This window comes from Hemitrygon akajei, unplaced genomic scaffold (genome assembly GCF_048418815.1).
Source record: "Hemitrygon akajei unplaced genomic scaffold, sHemAka1.3 Scf000119, whole genome shotgun sequence".
NCBI lineage: Eukaryota > Metazoa > Chordata > Chondrichthyes > Myliobatiformes > Dasyatidae > Hemitrygon > Hemitrygon akajei.
In genome coordinates, this window is record NW_027332005.1 from 1466614 (window position 1) to 1484027 (window position 17414).

At 46.6% G+C, this 17414-nt stretch overlaps 1 protein-coding gene across 5 annotated transcripts in view; it reads left to right on the forward strand.

Moving 5' to 3' along the window:
• Nucleotides 1-667: 667 nt before the first annotated feature.
• The window catches only part of LOC140723576 (NACHT, LRR and PYD domains-containing protein 3-like), a 55361-nt gene continuing 38614 nt past the window's right edge, over nucleotides 668-17414 (forward strand). Inside the window, exons 1-5 of one of the 5 annotated variants that reach the window (XM_073038149.1) lie at nucleotides 668-798; nucleotides 8548-8713; nucleotides 11427-11611; nucleotides 12139-12263; nucleotides 16270-16362. The gene's annotated coding sequence lies outside the window, so the exon portion shown is untranslated. The remainder of the gene's footprint in view (nucleotides 799-8547; nucleotides 8714-11426; nucleotides 11612-12138; nucleotides 12264-16269; nucleotides 16363-17414) is intronic. The other 4 variants (XM_073038145.1, XM_073038147.1, XM_073038146.1 and 1 more) reach the window with 4 other exon arrangements.

Consider the following 17414-nt stretch of genomic DNA (forward strand, 5'->3'; position numbering starts at 1 on the left):
ACTTGAAGGCAGGGTGAAAGTTGGAGGCAAAATTAATGAAGTCAACTAGCTCAGCATGCGTGCAAGAGGCAGCGCCAATGCAGTCGTCGATGTAGCGAAGGAAAAGAAGGGGATGGATACCCGTATAGACTTGGAACATGGGCTGTTCCACAAAGCCAACAAAAAGTCAGGCATAACTGGGACCCATGCGGGTGCCCATGCTACACCCTTGGTTTGGAGTAAGTGGGAGGATCCAAAGGAAAAATGATTGAGAGTAAGAACTAATTCCGCTGGACGGAGGAGAGTGGTGGTAGAGGGGAATTGGTTAGGTCTGGAATCCAAAAAGAAGAGGAGAGCTTTGAGACCGTCCAGGTGGGGGGTGGAGGTATAGAGGGACTGGACATCCATGGTGAAAATAAGGCGGTGGGGGCGAGGGAACTTAAAATCATTGAAAAAGTTCAAAGCGTGAGAAGTGTCACGAACATAGGTGGGAAGGGATTGAACAAGGGAGGATAAAACAGCGTCAAGGTATGCAGAAATGAGTTCGCTGGGGCAGGAGCAATCTGAGACAATGGGTCTACCTGCACAGGCAGGTTTGTGGATCTGCAGCTTCGTTCCGAGGCCCCGCCCACTTACCTGGTGACGGGCTGGCGACATCGCGCATGCTCAGTACGGGACGGGCGGTGTTGTTTTTCGTTCTTTGTTGCAGGGGGCCGGCGGTGGCATCGGGATCGGGAGGGGGTCCTCGCCCTCGCCCGCAGGGGCGGGGAGCCGGGGACGGATTATTCTCTGCGGGGTGACGACAACAATTTCCTTTCGGTGAGTATTGAAACAGGTCCGGAGCAGGGAGGTCCCGAATTCAAACAGGAGAACTGGAGAATAAAAGGTGGGGGTGGGGAGGGAGAGAGAAACGGGGAGGGGATGAACTTTCCCGAACTGGCGGCCTCGCCTCGCTTCCTTCACAGAATCTGCCGGGGTCGGTCCGGGTTGTGAGACTTTCACACCGAACCGTCTGTTGTTCTGGCCCTGTTAGCAGGATGACGTAAACATAATTCCATATTGTTACTGACAGAGATTTTATATAATTTGTGTTCCGTGTGTTATCTGAATGGACTTGTCTGTGATGCTGCCACAAGTCAGTGTTTCTCTGTCCCTGTACCTTCCCGTACTTGTGGACTTGGCAGTAAATTCAACAGGATCTGAGTGAGACTTAATTCGTGATGATTATGTTGCCTGATTTACTGGGGCTGCGGGAAGTATAGAGCGAGTCCATGGGGAGGCTGGTTTCCATGATGTGTTCAGTTCTCTGCTGTTTCTGGAAGCCAACAGAAGAGAGCAGCTGTACGAAGGTGTGAGGTATTCGGATGGGATACGTTTTATGGTGTGTTGATGAAATTTGGTGAGGGGCAAGGGTAGATGCCAAAGTTCTTACTTGACCTAGTGTTGTCATTTTAGAGTCATTTCTACAGTAGTGTGTACTATTAATTCAGTACCTGTGTTTTGCTGGAGGACCATCAGGGATTGTTCTTGATCCCTTCTCCCACCTGATTCTATCTGCTCATTCCCTGCCCATCCTGTTCAGTCTTGTCCAGAGTGTATCCCATCAGCTCGATGATATCTATCAGCAAACTTTCCTCTAACCTTTGTCTTCATTGCGAGGTAGAAGATAGCGGGGTCAAGGGATATGGGGAGAGGACAAGAACGGGGTACTGATTGTGTATGATCAGCCATAATCACAGTCAATGGCGGTGCTGCCTAGAACGGCCGAATGGCCTACTCCTGCACCTACTGTCTATTGTCATTCATGTTTTACCTCACTGTTTTCCAGGAATTGTGTATTTTTTTGGTTAATTGCGGTTACATTGGTACAGCACGTGGCAAGGTAAACACCGCCATGTCAATTTTAGTTCCACTGTTACAAAATATTGCAGTGTTAATCTTTGTCATAATAATCTCAATATATTATGCTATGAGCTCCAGTGTTTCCTTTTCCATTTATTTTTGGTGAGTCACTTCCTCCGTTTCCAGGGTAACAGCCAGCCAAAGCTGCAAGAAGAGTTGCACATTTTATCGCGCTGTGTTCACCGCCTCTCAGGGTAGAGACAGTGGCCTCGGGAGCAAATGGAACAGAATGATAGTGGGAGGAAAGGATGCTGTGAGTACTTACTGTATGGGATGTGTTACACCAGGGCCAGAAGGAACTGAAAACTGACAAATTGGTGGAGTGGGGTGGCATTAACACAAATCTGTTGAACAGCTTGGGGTGCCCCAAACGTTTTGCAACCAGTTAATATCTGTGCTACTAATTTTGCAGGAAATGTAAAGTAAGGAGAAAATACTGGAATTGCTCAGCTGATCGGGCAGGATCTTGGACAGTCCCATTTCTGAAATTGAGTCTTCCACAATTTCTCCTTTCACAGATGTAGCCTGATGTACTGAGTTCCCAGTGTTTTCTATTTCGTGATTTTTCTTTAAAAACACTTTGTTCCCGCTACACTGTGGGAAACATGGCAGCCAATTGTGCAGGGTGAGATCCCTCACAGCAATGATATAGTGATCAAACGTGCTCAGTTTAGCTGCTGGAGACAAGCTGAAGTGTATCCGCATCCTCTCACAATCTGCAGATCGGTGAACCAGCCTGAGCACCGGCCCCGGCAGAGGGTCATTAGTTTCTGGTTCCTCCTTAGTTTGTGAATAGGAAATGGCAGGAACACCACGGCAAATCGCTGATTCCAAAGTGTCCTAGGATAGTCTGTGTGTGGGTTATAATATTGGGATGGAGTCTCTGAGTATATAGAACTGACAGTGTACACGCTTCAGTCCAGATAGATAACTCTACAAACTCCAAAACGTCCAAGAGGAGTCTGTATGTGGGTTATAATACTGGTCTGGTGATTCTGAGGATATGGAACTTGCAGTATACTGGTTGGTAATTCTGCAGCTGGGATCAGAACTTCCTGAGTCTGCAGTGAAGCTGAAGTCTCGGGTGGTTAGACGTTGGTTATGGGGAAATCACCAACTACACCACCCAGAGGGACATCATACCTCTCAAGTATTCTGGAAATGTTTGAAGAGGTAACTATGGGGATAGGTGAAGTTGGGCAGTGATGTTGTTCATCTGAACTTTAGTAAAGTCTGTAACAAGATTCCATATGGCAGCTGATCTGTAAGATTAGGTGACATGGGATTCATGGGGAACTGAAGAGGTAGATTCAGACCGGGCTCGATGACAGGAAGCAGAGGGTGATGGTTGAAGTTGGATCTAGCGAGTGGAGCCCTGTGATGATCGAAATGTGTGTGTCACGTTGAGACCTTTGTAATTCATTATTCATGCCATTAGTTTGGATATGAATGTACGTAGCATGGTTAGCAAGTTTGACACGATATTTGGGAGTCTGCTTTATATTGCGACAGGTTACTTTGAATTTCAAAGGGACCATGGGTCTGTTATGGAGATGGACTGAGGAATGACAAATGGTTTTCCATGTGGGCAAGTAGAAGATGGTGCATTTTGGACAGTCAGACCAGGGTGGGACTGGTATAGTGAATGGGAGGGCATGGAGTGCTGTGGAACGGAGTGACCTGGGAGTACAAATGTACCGTGGACTGAAAGTGGACATGCAGGTATAGAGGCTGGAAATGAAGTCTTTAATCATTCTGGCCTTCACATTTTGGATTGTGGGCAATATATTGTAGTCATGTAAATAGTTGGTACGGCTGCACAGAGTATTATGTATAGTTGTGTTCACGCTATTGTAGGAAAGATATTATCAATCTAGAGATGGTGCAGAAGAGATTGCTGAAGATGCTGCCTGGACTAGAGGGCCCAGTTATAGAGAGAGGTTGGCCAAGCTGGATCTTCATTCCAGAGGAGAATGGAGGTGACATTGTAGGAGTTTATAAAGTCAAGAGGGAGGTTAGATAATGTGGTTGGTTGTGGTATTTTCCCCAGGGTTCAAGATTCAAGATTGTTTAATATCATTCCAGTACACAGGTGTATAGGAGAACAAAATAATTGTTATTCTGGGTCTGAAGCAGGACAGGAAAAAAAAAACCAAAATGATAGAGAGCATAATAATAAAAAAACACATTACATACAGTATGATTGCTTTAAAAAAAAACATTGATTGTATATCCATAAAGTGATGTTAGGCACAGCAGTGTCTGGGCATATGGAGACTGATATTGATTGTCTGCCCATAAAGTGATGTTAGGCACAGGAGTGTCTGGACATATGTTGATTGATAGGGAATGTTAAATTAGTGGTGAGGGTATGGAGGGGTGGTTTGGTGAGAGTGAAGGTGTTGATCAGGTTTATTGTTTAGGGAAATAACTGTTTTGAGGCTGATTATCCTGGGGTGGATGTTATGTAGCCTCTTCCCTGATGGGCTGATGTGAGTGGGACGAACAGTCCCTGACCAGGGTGTGTGGGACCCTTGATGATATTATGGTACTGTTCTAGCAGCTTTATGTGGATACGTGCTTGATGACAGGTAGGCCTTGTTCGGGTGTTTGGATTTGCAACTGTGTGTGAGCAGAGTGTAGAGCAATGGTCTCAGCACAAGGCTGAGGGTCTCACAGGTTGACGATGATGGGAAGGGAGGACCAATTGTGCAACCTGACAGTCTGTCGTCAGTTGGTTAGAAAGACCACCACCCAGTTGCATAGTGGTGTGTTTAGACAGAGGCGTGGGTGTCATAAGGGGACATGAGACTGGACCCAAATGCAGGATGCAGGCTCTGAAGTACTAGGGACAGGACGGGAACAACTAAACGATAGACAAGATGTGGAGACTGTGGCGTGCGTGAGGGATGTGGCGTTCAAAGTGATTCTGGGGTTCAGGCAGGATCTTGGAGTTCTCTGGGTGGGCCGCATAGCTCCTGGGCAGGTCAAGGGGCACAACCCATCAAAGGTGAGGGATAGGAAGGGGCAGTCTTCTGGGCAGGCCACATAACTCCTGGGCAGGGCCCGGACCTCCCAGGCAGAAACACGGGGGCCTGGGGAAGTCATGGGGCACCTGGGTAGATCGCGGGGCACAACCCATCAAAGGTGAGGGATAGGAAGGGGCAGTCTTCTGGGCAGGCCACATAACTCCTGGGCAGGACCCGGACCTCCCAGGCAGAAACCCGGGGGCCTGGGGAAGTCACGGGGCACCTGGGTAGGTCGCGGGGCACAACCCATCAGAGGTGAGGGATAGGAAGGGGCAGAGCCCTCCACCGAGCAATGGCAGTCCGGCCTGGCTTACCCGACGGAGGCAAGGGATAGGAAGGGAGCTTGGTTCAGGGTGACTTCCAGACTCACTCGCAGAACTCGTCTATAATGGTGCATACTCCAAGCCAGGGTGAACAGGACAACCCCCAACTCTACTCAGTCCCAGAGCCCCTTAAATATACCGCCAGCCGATGGGCATCAGGTGCACCTCCTTGAGCCCAAACAAGCCAAGATGATCCAAAGGTGTGACTAATTGGGCTCAAGGGTGAAACGAGGGATGGTTACAAGATCCGGAGTCCGCGAACCAGATCAAGAACTGGAATGCGGGCTCTGGACCGGACCATAACTGGGAATTTGTTCAAGGTTTGTGGGACAACAGTGTTGAATGCTGAAACGAAATCCAGAAACAACATTTTGACCTAATTGTCTCTTTGTTAGGCATGTCAGGCCAAGGGGAGTGACAGATGCAACGTCATCTGCCACTTAGCGATTCAGTCGGTAAGCATACTGGTGCGTGTCCAGTGAAGCAGGATTGGAATTTTTGATCTGTGCCATTATCAGCCGTTCAAAGCACTTAATGCTAATTGGCAACAGCTCCACTGGGCAGTAGGTGCTTTGTTCTGAATGTGTAGAGTTCTGTGGTACAGGGATGATGGTGGATGATTCAAAGCACGTGGGAACAGCAGCCTGGATGAGTGAAGTGTTGACAATGGCTGTGAAGACAACAACGCGCATATGTACACTCTTTCTGCGAGCTCAGCCTGGATGCTTTCTGGCCAGAGTCCTCATTAACTTTGCTGTTACAGACAATGGATGCTCAGCTCTGAGGAAAGTACCTTTCCTGGCTGGCTTGTGTTGCATGCTTCGAAGCGTTGTTTGGAGTGCCAGGGAGGGGAGTGTCATTGGTACAGTCAAGCCCTGTGTAGTCTGTAAACCCTTGATGCCTGGCCACATCCACCAGTGTGCGTTTCCTAGGGTTGGGGAGTCCAAACCGAAAAGCACAGATACAATAGAGCAGCGAGATCGGAGAGACCTGAGAGGTAATCTCAATACACAGAGGCAGGGAGTATCTGGAATGAGCTGTTCAGGTTTTGCATAGTTGGTTATCTACCTCGGGTTCAGTCTCCTCACCGTGTTTGGAAATTCCCACTCACTGTCGCCTGTCTGTGAGCAGCTGGAAATTAAAGAAAGACTCAAGATGCTGGAGACCTGAAATCAACTCAGAAAATGTTGAAAGCCATTTTGACACAGGGTGTTGGACCTGAAAAATCATCTTTCCACAGGTGATATTTATCTGTTGAGTGTTCATTTCATTTGCAGCTTTTTGGTACATAGGCTTGGAAGGAGTTCAGTCTCTTGGGAAGCAAAGTTGTGTGGAACTGGGAAATCTGGTTGAAAACTATCAGATGGAATCTCTGTTACACCAGCCTATATGAAATGTGGGAAAGATGTGCAAGACTCTCGGTGTGGGCTGTGACCTTGTGAGGTTGGATCCTGGGACACCACTCACTTTTTCTAACCAGATAAAAATGAATGCAGTGACAAAGTTACCTGGGTTTATGAGGTTATCAGTTAGAATTTCTGTTCTGTGCTCAGGTGTTTGGTTCTGAAGTTTTTTTGGAAGCAAAGCAGAGAATGACTTCCCATTCCATCCCTCATAGGGTGAGGCTGTGATTAAATATTCTATTTTGTGTTTGCGCCATAGAAATAGACCGGGGTTTCAGAATTCAATTCACATTTGGAAATTTCCAATCATTGTCACCTGTCTATCTGCCAGTGGGAGTCAAAGAGAAACTCAAGATGCTGAAGATAGAACAGAATATGGAACAGTACATCTCGGGAACAGGCCCTTCGGCCACAATGGTGTGCCAAACCAGCTGAAAAGTAAACCAAACACCCCCCCCAACAAAAAACTAATCCGTCCTTCTTACACAGTGTCCATATCCTCTCAATATTCCTCACACCCTTGTGCCTATCTAAACGTGTCTTCAAAGACTCCGATGTATTGTCTTCCACCACCATAACAGGCAGTTCATTCCAGGCATTCACCACTCCCTCCCTGAGTAAAACAATTTACCCTCACATTTCCTTTGCAACTATTCCCTCACAGCTTCATTGCATGTCCTCTGGTATTGGACATTTCTAACCAGTGAAAAGATACTCCCTGTCTACTCTATCTATGTCTTTCATAACCTTATAAACCTCTATTAAATCTTCCCTCAGTCCCCACCGCGCCAAGGAAAACAACCTAAGATCTCCAGTAAAATCTGGATAATATTTGAATCCATTCTGACGTAAGGTTAGGAAACCGTATCATTAACTTTTTTCCTCTCCCCACGGTAGTTCCTTATCTGATGAGCATTTGTAGTGATTCCAGTTTCTCTTGATTACATTCACCCTGGAACATGTTAAATTTCCTTTGAACAGAGCAGTGCACTAGCGCTTGTTTTGTGATAGAAGAGCAGTAAAGAAATCAGAGCTTTTCCCTGTAAATTATCCTGGTACCAGTTGTCCTTTTAATCCTCGACATGTTTTCACTACAATTGTTGATGACAACGTTCACAAAATAAGCTGAGGAATGATGCGCTTTATGCATGTGGAGCATTTGATGGCCCTGGGCCTATGTTCAGTGGAGTTCAGAGGGATGGTGGTTGGGGGTGGGGGTGATTATTTACACCAACCGAATAACAAGAAGCCTGGATACATTGGGAATGGAGAGGGTGTCTGGATTAGACGGAGTGTCTGGGATCTGAGAGTGCTGCCTCAGAATAAAGAAGCATCACTTTAAAACTGAATTGTGAGTAATTACTTTATGTAATGTTCGTTGATCTATAGAATTTGAAGCCACAGAGGGTGGTGGAGGCTGTCGTTGGGTATATTCATGTTCTGGATTGCTAAATGTGTTGAGTGTTATAGCAGGGAAGCAGGAATACCGTGTTAGAAAAAGATCTTCCATGATTGATTATGGAGCAGACTAAAATGACCGAATCACCGAATTCTACTCCTATATATTATGATTTGTATCTTATACCATGACTGAGCCCCGTTCCCATCACAAACAAGATAAAATCGTCAGATGCTGGAAATCCAAGAAACACACACAAAATGCTGGAGTAACTGAGAAACCCAGGCAGCATCTATGGAAGAGAGTCGAGTCGACATACAGATGCTGCCTGACCTGATGAGTTCCTCCAGCATTTTGTGTGTGTTCTTTTGTATCCCATGTCAGGTTTTGTAAAGTGTAAGGGGCAGTTACAGATTACTTCTCTTGGATCATTATAGATTTAAATGTCAATGAGTTAAAATCTTTGTTCTCCTTTCCATTGTTAACCTGCTTCATTATCTCTCTGGTTAAAGTTAGAACTGTGTTTAGAGATTTATTGGAAGAAAAGCCCACGACTGGAAGTGAATCACAGCTGAAGTCAAGGGAACAACAAGTGAACCAGCCCGAGGATTGAGAGCATCAACTGGAGAGAACCCTTCTGACTCAGAGTTTCCAGTGATTCAGTCACAAGTAAGTCTGGTAAGTCTCATTTACTCAAACACTGGTCCTTTAGACATTACATACCTGTACCCAGGAAAATAGGAAAAAGCTGGAGTGAAACTGAATAAACCTAGAAGTGCCAGTTATGTCGGTTGCAATCATTCCAGATCTGCTAATGTGCTGTCAGCATCAGCTCTGTCAAGCTACGCACTTTCCTCATATTAACACGTACAAACAATTCAATTCAAATGTGCCACTCCTGATGTTTCCTTGCTTGTCTGTGTTAGGTCATAATAATCTCAAAACGCGTTGAGAATTTCTTCCCTTTATAAGTCGCCACAACTGTTTCCTGCTGTAGTGATAGCAGAAATGTGGAATTACCATGAACTACAGCAACATGTCATTGACCCCTCTGTCTATTACAAGCTGCAATGATATACTTGCCCTCGAGTGTATCGTCGTGCAAGCCTCTGCCAAGAGCAAACCCTCTCGAAGCCAAATGTCCCGGCACCACATTTCATTCAGTCCGAACTAGCAAATGCCAAACAAAAATTTACATTTATGTAGCCTGGCAACATCAAGTACTTTTCTGCCTATAAATTGTCAGAACCTATGAATCTGTGATTAAGCAGAAATAGGTTTTGCAATGTTCCCATTTGACCCTGTACCAAAGGCATGGGATATACCTGTGCTTGAGATGAACGAATGTCCTTGCAGCCAGGACTGCTGGAGCTGCTGGAATCGGTTTGCACTCAGTGATTTCAGGATGGGAAGCAGCGTGTTGGGTCACATGATGAAGCAGTTGATATTAAGGTAGATGCAATGTTCAGAGAGAGCGTGGAAGTATTGGCTGTGGACAGGGCATCATTTAGTGAAAAGCCGCAACAGTTTACCCACCCTCTACTCCCCCTCACTCCCCTTATCACCCTCCCATTTTTTGGCCGGTGTTAATCATGGGAGTTACAAACTCTTTCTACTCACTGACCAGTGAAAGTAAAGCCTTTGATTCCATTCAAAGCCCAGTTTCTTTATAAAGAGTGTGGTTGAAGTGCTGTTGAGGTGAACATAAGGGAATGCGTAATGAAAGTTTAAATCAGATCAGTATCAGGTTTGGAGGGCCGAGTGGCCCACTTATGCATTTGGTGCGTTGATCAGAAAAGTTCTGAAAGTTTAATTAGTGTAAACCAATATAACTTCTGCATATTAATTATATTGTTAAACTAGAAAGAAACACTACATTGATTAACTATATGCATCGAGATTTGTGCATTAATGTTGTACCCCAGCCGGTTGCAGATCGACCATGACTCAATCGGTAATCTGGCCAGCGTGGTACGGGACCGAGGGACACGTTCCCCGTTACCGACTCTACAGTCTCCCCATCTACCACGCGCACCAGCTCACCACCCCGCTTACTGCCCACGCGCGCCCTCTCGTGGAGCTTTGTCACCATCGCGCTCCGGGGCTGATGTTGAGATGATTTAAGCATGCTGTGCATGCCCCATATCTCTCGTGAAGTGACATGAGATTTACTTGTCTCTCATTGGTGGGAGCAAATGCCAGTTTAGCATACCAACCAATGGGAATATGGGTTTCATCATTAAGGTGTTCCCTCCATAGACCCCACCACGTGTTTCCTAACCTGACTCCCGGGAAAGATCCAACAAGCTCGTTTTTTTCATGACACTCTTCCTCGCCAAGGAGTTGGCGGAGCTGCAGGGGTGATGGATTGAAGTGGGAGAACTAGCGAGGATGAAGAATGCTTCAGTATACAGTATTTGTAGCCAACACCGGTAAAGTGTTGCCCTGCAAGTGCGGTGTGGGGAGGGGAGTGATTTTGAGAGCAAGTCACGGTCTTACTATATGACACAATGGGCTGGAGGGACCCAGCGGCTGCCTTTTGTTTGAGGTGTCTGGGTTTAACGAACAGAGTAAACAGACCCACCTCGGGCCAGCAGGCTGTCCCACTGGGTGTTGTGGGGACAGACACTTGGAGTATGGTTGCTCTGACTGAATTAGCGATTTATCTGAGGGACAAAATGCGACATTTACAAGTGTGTTATTGACAGAAAACTTCTATATTCCTCACATTCCTTCTTCATCTTTCCTGCCTATCCCCTCCCTGTTTCCCCTCCCCGCCCCTTGATCTTTCACATTACTGTTTTTTTCAGCTGGCCGCCTACCAGCCTTCTTCCCACTCTCCCTCCACCTTCTTTAGAGGGCGCCTAAACCCTCCCTCTTCAGTCCTGACGTAGGATCTCGGCCCGAAACATTGACTGTTCATTTCCACGGATGCTGCCCGACCTGCTGAGTTCCTCCAGCGTGTCGTGCGAGCAGCCATCATCATGTTGATGGTTAGAGGGGCTGAATGGCCTCCTCCTGCTGGTTCTCACTTGATGTTTCAGTGATCCTGCCCACTGAGGCCCCAGAGGAATGTGAATAGTAATTAGCATTTATAAATATAGAAGTGATTTGAATGAAGCCTGCACAGTACCTGTTTTGGTCTGAATTGTGTGTTGGACCAGAATGAGAATTGAACACATAACTCTGAGACCGGGGGATGGAGTGGGTGGAACGATGGGAATGGGGAAGATACACAGGGAATTTTAAAAATGTAGTTGGTGTAAATATGAAATAGTGTGGGAAATACAGTCAGGCAGCAGGTGACGGGCAAGGAGTAGAGTCACCGGTTCAGGTGGGAGACCCTCCACACATCACGTGATCTCATTAGTCACTCCCATTTCAAACGTAGATCTGCAGCGTCTGCGGAGTTTTGCTTCCGAGACTGCACGCTCGCTTTGATGACTATCACTTTGCAAATACTCCAGTCCCCGGATGAGAGGTGGTTTTCTTTCCATTCAGTGTTGAAGCGGATTGTCGGCGGGGAGCCGGGGGACGGGTAGCTGTCTACGCGGCAAGTACGCCAAGTTCCCAGGGGTGAGTATTGAGGCCAGTCTGGAGGGGAAAACGAGAACGATGATTTCCCATCGGTGAGGTATCCCGAGGGGGCAGACCTGATGTCGGGCAGTGGGTCCCGTTAATACCCCAAATTGAGGTCTCGTTCTGCTTCCTGGATACCTCCTGCTGGGGTTGGTCCGGATTGTCAAAATATTACACTGAATCACCTCGGATGAGCCGTTGATCTGGCTGTAGGAGGGGTTGAGGTGGTGATGCTGGGACTAAATCCATCCATTGAGTTTGCACCTGCAGAACCTGTTTCCAGCCACCTCAGTGATACATATCTCTGATTACACCACCCTGTGTGAGATGTGCGAGGCTCTCGCTGTGGGCTGTCACCCTATGAGGTTGGATCCTGTGATACCACAAATATTTTGTAAAGTGTGAGGGATAGTTACAGATTTCTTCACTTGGGTCATTATATATGCATTCAGGATTTAATTTTCAGGTTAATGCTATGGTCTCGTTTGTATTAGTAACATACTTCATTACCTGTCTGGTTAAAGTTAGACCTGCAGTGAGAGATTTATTGGTGAAAAGCCCACAACTGAAGACAAGGGAACAGCAACAAGTGAACCAGTCCGAGGACTGAGAGCATCGACTGGCGAGAACCCTTCTGATTCGGAGTTTGGTGAGTCTCATTTACTCTAACACTGGTCCTTTAGACTTCACAAGGAAGGTAGGAAATAGCTGGAGAGGGACTGAGTAAGACTATCAATACCAGTTATGCCTCTGTCAGACCCAATGGTAATCACTCCAGATTTTCTAATTGCTGTCAGCATCCCAGCTCTGTGAAGCCACGCACATTTCCTCATATTGTTTGCCCATTTCAAACTCTTATCAGTTCTGATCTTTCCTTGCTTGTCTGTGTTATGTTATAATAATCTCAAACTACGTTGAGAATTTCATCCCTTTATAAGTCGCTGCAACTGTTTCCTGCTGTAGGGATTGCAGAAATGTGGAATTTCCATGAACTACAGCAACATGTCATTGACTCCACTGTCTATTGCAAGCTGCAATGATACACCTGCCCTTGAGTATATCATCGTGCAAGCCTCTGCTCAGAGCAAACCCTCTTGAAGCCAAATGTCCCAGCACCACATTTCATTCAGTCCGAACTAGCAAATGCCAACCAATAATTTACATTTACGTAGCCTGTCGTCATCAAGTACTTTTCTACGATAAAGTTGTCAGAACCTACGAATCTGTGAATAAGCAGAAATAGGTTTTGCAATGAAGTTATGTTCCCATTTGACCCTGTACCAAAGGCACGGGTTATATCTGTACTTGAGATGAACAGATGTTCTTGCCGCTAGGACTGCTGGAGCTGCCAGAGTCTGTTTACTCTCGGTCATTGCGGGATGGGAACCAGAGTGTTTGGTCAGATGATAGAAGAGTATATATAAAGGTAGATGTGATGTTCAGAGAGACTGTGGAAGGATCGGTTGTGGACAGGGTGTCATGTAGTCAGTTGGAAATGTGTTTAATTTAATACAATATGTATTAAGAATAAGAGTAACATAGAACATGGTTCAGTACATGGATGGTACATGTTATCACCATTACACAGACTTGACTTACAAGGGCAGGTTTGTTGTTTGATGCTCCAGGTTTTAGTTGTTTCAGAATACATATGGAGGGAGGTGAAAGGGGGACAATTAAAATTACTAATCAGGGATAATATCACAGTGACAGAGGACATCATGGAGGGACCATCGACAGTCGGTGGGTGAAAGTCGGAAACAGGAAGGAGGCTATCATTCCGGGAGTATTATATCCGACTCCCCCAAAGCCACTAGGTTAATAAGGAGCAGGCAACTTGGTAGTGTTTGGAAAGGTGCCAATGCAACAAGGTTGTTATCATAAACAAAAAGTACACTGCAGATGCTGTGGTCAAACAGCACGTACAACAAGCTGGAGGAACTCAGAGGGTAGGGCAACATCCGTGGAAATGAGCAGTCTACGTTTCTGGCTGAGACCCTTCATAAGGACTGAAGAGGGAGGGGGCAGGGGCCCTATAAAGATGATAGGGGGAGAGGGTGGGAAGGAGAAGGCTGGTAGGTGCCAGGTGAAATAACCAATAAGAGGAAAGTTCAAGGGGTGGGGTAGGGGAATCAGCGAGGGGATAGGCAGGAAAGGTGAAGAAGGAATCTAAGGGGAAAGCACTGTGTGATAGAAGAAAGCAAAATAAGAGGAGAGGTGATAGGAAGCTGGAAGAGGAGGCAGAGTGAAACTGGAATGGAGAAGGGAGAGGGAGGGAATTACCGGAAGCTGGAGAATTCAATGTTCATGCCAAGGGGCTGGAGACTACCCAGACAATATATGAGGTGTTGCTCCTCCAACCTGAGTTTGGCCTCATCATAGCAGTAGAGGAGGACATTTCTGAATGATAGTGTGAAGCAGAGTTGAAGTGGGAGGCAACCGGGAGATCCTGTCTGTTGTGGCAGACAGAGCGAAGGTGCTTGATGAAGCGGTCCCCCAATCTGCGTCGGGTCTCGCCAATGTACAGGAGCCGCACCGGGAGCACCGGATGCAATAGGTAACCCCAACAGATTCAAAACTGAAGTGTTGCCTCACCTAGAAGGACTGTTTGGGGCCCTGAATGGTGGTAAGAGAGGAAGTGTCGGGGCAGGTGTAGCACTTACGCTGGCAGGGAAAAGTGCCCGGTGGGAGATCTGTGGGGAGGGATGTGTGGACCAGGCAGTCATGGAAGGAACGAGCCCTGCAAAAAGCAGAGAGCGGAAGAGAGGGAAAGATGTCCTTAGTGGTGGGGTCCTGTTGAAGGTGGCGGAAGTTGTGGAGGATAATATGCTGGATCCAGAGGCTGGTGGGTTGGTAGGTGAGGACAAGGGGAACACGGTCCCTGTTGCGGTGACAGGAGAATGGGGTGAGTGCTGAAGTGCGGGAAATGGAGGAGATGTGGGTGAGGGCATCATTGATGATGGCATGATACTTAAAGAAAGAGGACGTTTGAGATGTCCTGGAACGGAAAGCCTCATCCTGGGAGCAGATGCGGCGGTGACAGAGGAACTGGGAACAGGGAATAGCATTTTTACATTTGGCAGGGTAGGAAGAGGTATAATCAAGGTAGTTATGGGAGTCAGTGGGTTTACAGAAGATGTCAGTAGGCAGTCTATCTCCAGAGATGGAGACCGAGAGATTGAGAAAGGGGAGAGAAGTGTCCGAAATGGACCAAGTGAATTTGAGGGCTGGGAGAAAGTTAGAGGCAAAGTCAATGAAATTACCGAGCTCAGCATGGGTGCAGGAAGCAGCACCAATGTAGTCATCAATGTAGTGAAGGAAAAGTTGGGGAGCAGTACCAGAATAGATTTGGAGCATTTATATACCCTACTAAGGCACCCTTTTCGCCACGAGAACTATTATTATCTGATTCTGTTCTCCCTGCCCTCACCCCATTCACACACTGTTTTCTGCACTTCCCAGTTAACGTCCTCTGTGTTTCTCAAAATCAAAACCCTACTTTGTTTTGCTCTTTTTAGTGTCAGCTATATGTTATGCAAAACTTTATCTATGTTCTTCAATACAGAGGCCTCGATAGATCTCTTTTTACTATTCCGAAAGCATTATATTTGAGACTGGCCAGATAGTGATTAGGGAGATACGGCTGTAAGATGCCCGGGGCTGGGTGCTCATTATTACAGATCACTTGAATGCTGTGAAAGACCAGCAGCTCAAATCAAAGATGCGACATCGACGTTAAGTGAGGGTTCCGAGTGTTTCAAATTTTGATATACGGCAGAAATAATGCAAAGTGGGCGCGATTGTAAATCAATGTCAGCGGGGAAATCATGCTACGAAAAGAATGAACACCAGAGAGTCTGTAAGAGATGGTTGAGATTAGGAACAGTTCTCTAACCGGGTGTTACAAATGCAAAGCAAGCGTGCGAAGAGCTGTTCAGGAAACATGAGTTCCCTTTTACCAGAACTTGCCGTTTCAAATTAATGAATGTTGTTTTCCCTTTGAGATTGTGCTCATTGTGGGTGTTTCTGAGCTGATCTCCTCAAAGTCCTGTAGAAGCAAAGACTTTGCTTCTGTTCAAAGACTCGATACATATCAAACGGTAGGAGGTGCCCGGCTACAGAAAGCAGCATGTGGCATTGCGGAATGAAAGCCATGATTTCACTGCAAGCTCAGTGGGCTAGTAGCCAATTTACTCCTGCTATGTTTACAAGAAAAGCTCTGACCACAGAGTGATTGTAAATCAATTTAAGGAGGTCGGACCGAGGCTCGCGGGTATCCATCTGGAGCCTCAATAGTTTTCTTTACTATTCAGAAAGCGTCATGTTTGAATCCGGCCAAATAGCGCTTGCAGATGACCGGGACTGGGTGCTTATTATTACAAATTGCACGATGCTGTGAAGGAACGGAAGCTCCAAGGGCAGGAGGCAGCGCAGATGTTTAGTAAGGAATCCGAATATTTTTCAATCTTGATACAGATGTAGCAGTACTGCAGAATGGGTGTGATTTGAAAATCAGACTATCGATTGTAAACATAAGAGAGCCTGGAAATCCAGAGTAACACATGCTATTTGCTGGAATAATCCAGAAGTTCAGACACCATCTATGGAAAGGAATTTCTCGACCCAAAACATCGACTGTTTGTATTTCTCCACAGATGCTGCCTGACCTGCTAATTTCCTCCGGGATTTTGTTGTTGTTACGGGAACAGTGTCGAGAATCCAAGCTAAGATCTCTCAATTGGTCAAACGTAAGTTGCATTTGAAGGTGTGCATTTCATATTGAGAGACAAGCAATTGCCAAAGCTTTCACAACTTATTGAGCCTGGCACATTGCTTCTTAATGTGTATGTTACTAACCTACGGGGAAAAGGTTTGTTTGCGTTTGCTTTTCCCTTTGAAATACTGTGAATGCTCTATGCTGCTGGATCAGGCTCCTTCAAGTGCTGCTGAGTCAGCGGGCCTCCAGCGATCTGCAGACCCGTCACGGCATGAGCTAGATCTGAAATGACAGCACAATTGTGAAACAGGACCGGCTGGGATGCTGTGCGCAGGTTTCGGAGTGTCCGGACATGGGGTTTAATACTAGAGTAATGAGGGATTAGACACCGTGTTACTTGGCACCTGTAGAGTGTGTAATGTGTGTCTTGGCTCAATGAGCTGTTTCACCATCTGTAAGTCTATCTGTATCTACCTCTTCCTCAATAATGCCTTATCCCCGCTCCTCCTGTCACATTATCATTCCCAACCACTGCCCCTGCAGGGAGGCAGGACTAGGATCATTCAGTCCCTCTCTATATGCGAGGGAGCAGAATGACTCAATCCGTGCCTGGGTGCAAACCCCCGTGTATGCCAGGCGCATGCTCCGTTCACAGGGGGAGGCCACCGAGCTGGGTTTATCTCTCATTCCCATCGACGCCGGGCTTCCTCAGGCATTAGGAAAGGCGGTAGGATCATCAGCTTAGTTAGATACTTCCAGTCCATGGACACAAAAGGGAAAGAGGCCATTATCAAGCCCCACACCTGATATCCGCCGCCATTCCTCTCAGTATGGGAATTGTCGCACTGGGGCACTGGCCAGCAGTCGGTGGTCGAGGAATTTCCAGGAGGGAAGGCGTGATATGGGATGTGGTTCGATGAGTTCATCCTTGTTCACGTCGCAGTTACTCTCAGAAGTTGCAGTGCTGGTCCCGTCCTTCTATCACAACATTAGGCTCTGGGTAGTTTGTTAACAGCTTAAGTTAAATGCAAATACATTTGAGAAAAAAAAAGACCACCAAACAGCAATTTTACTTTCACTGCT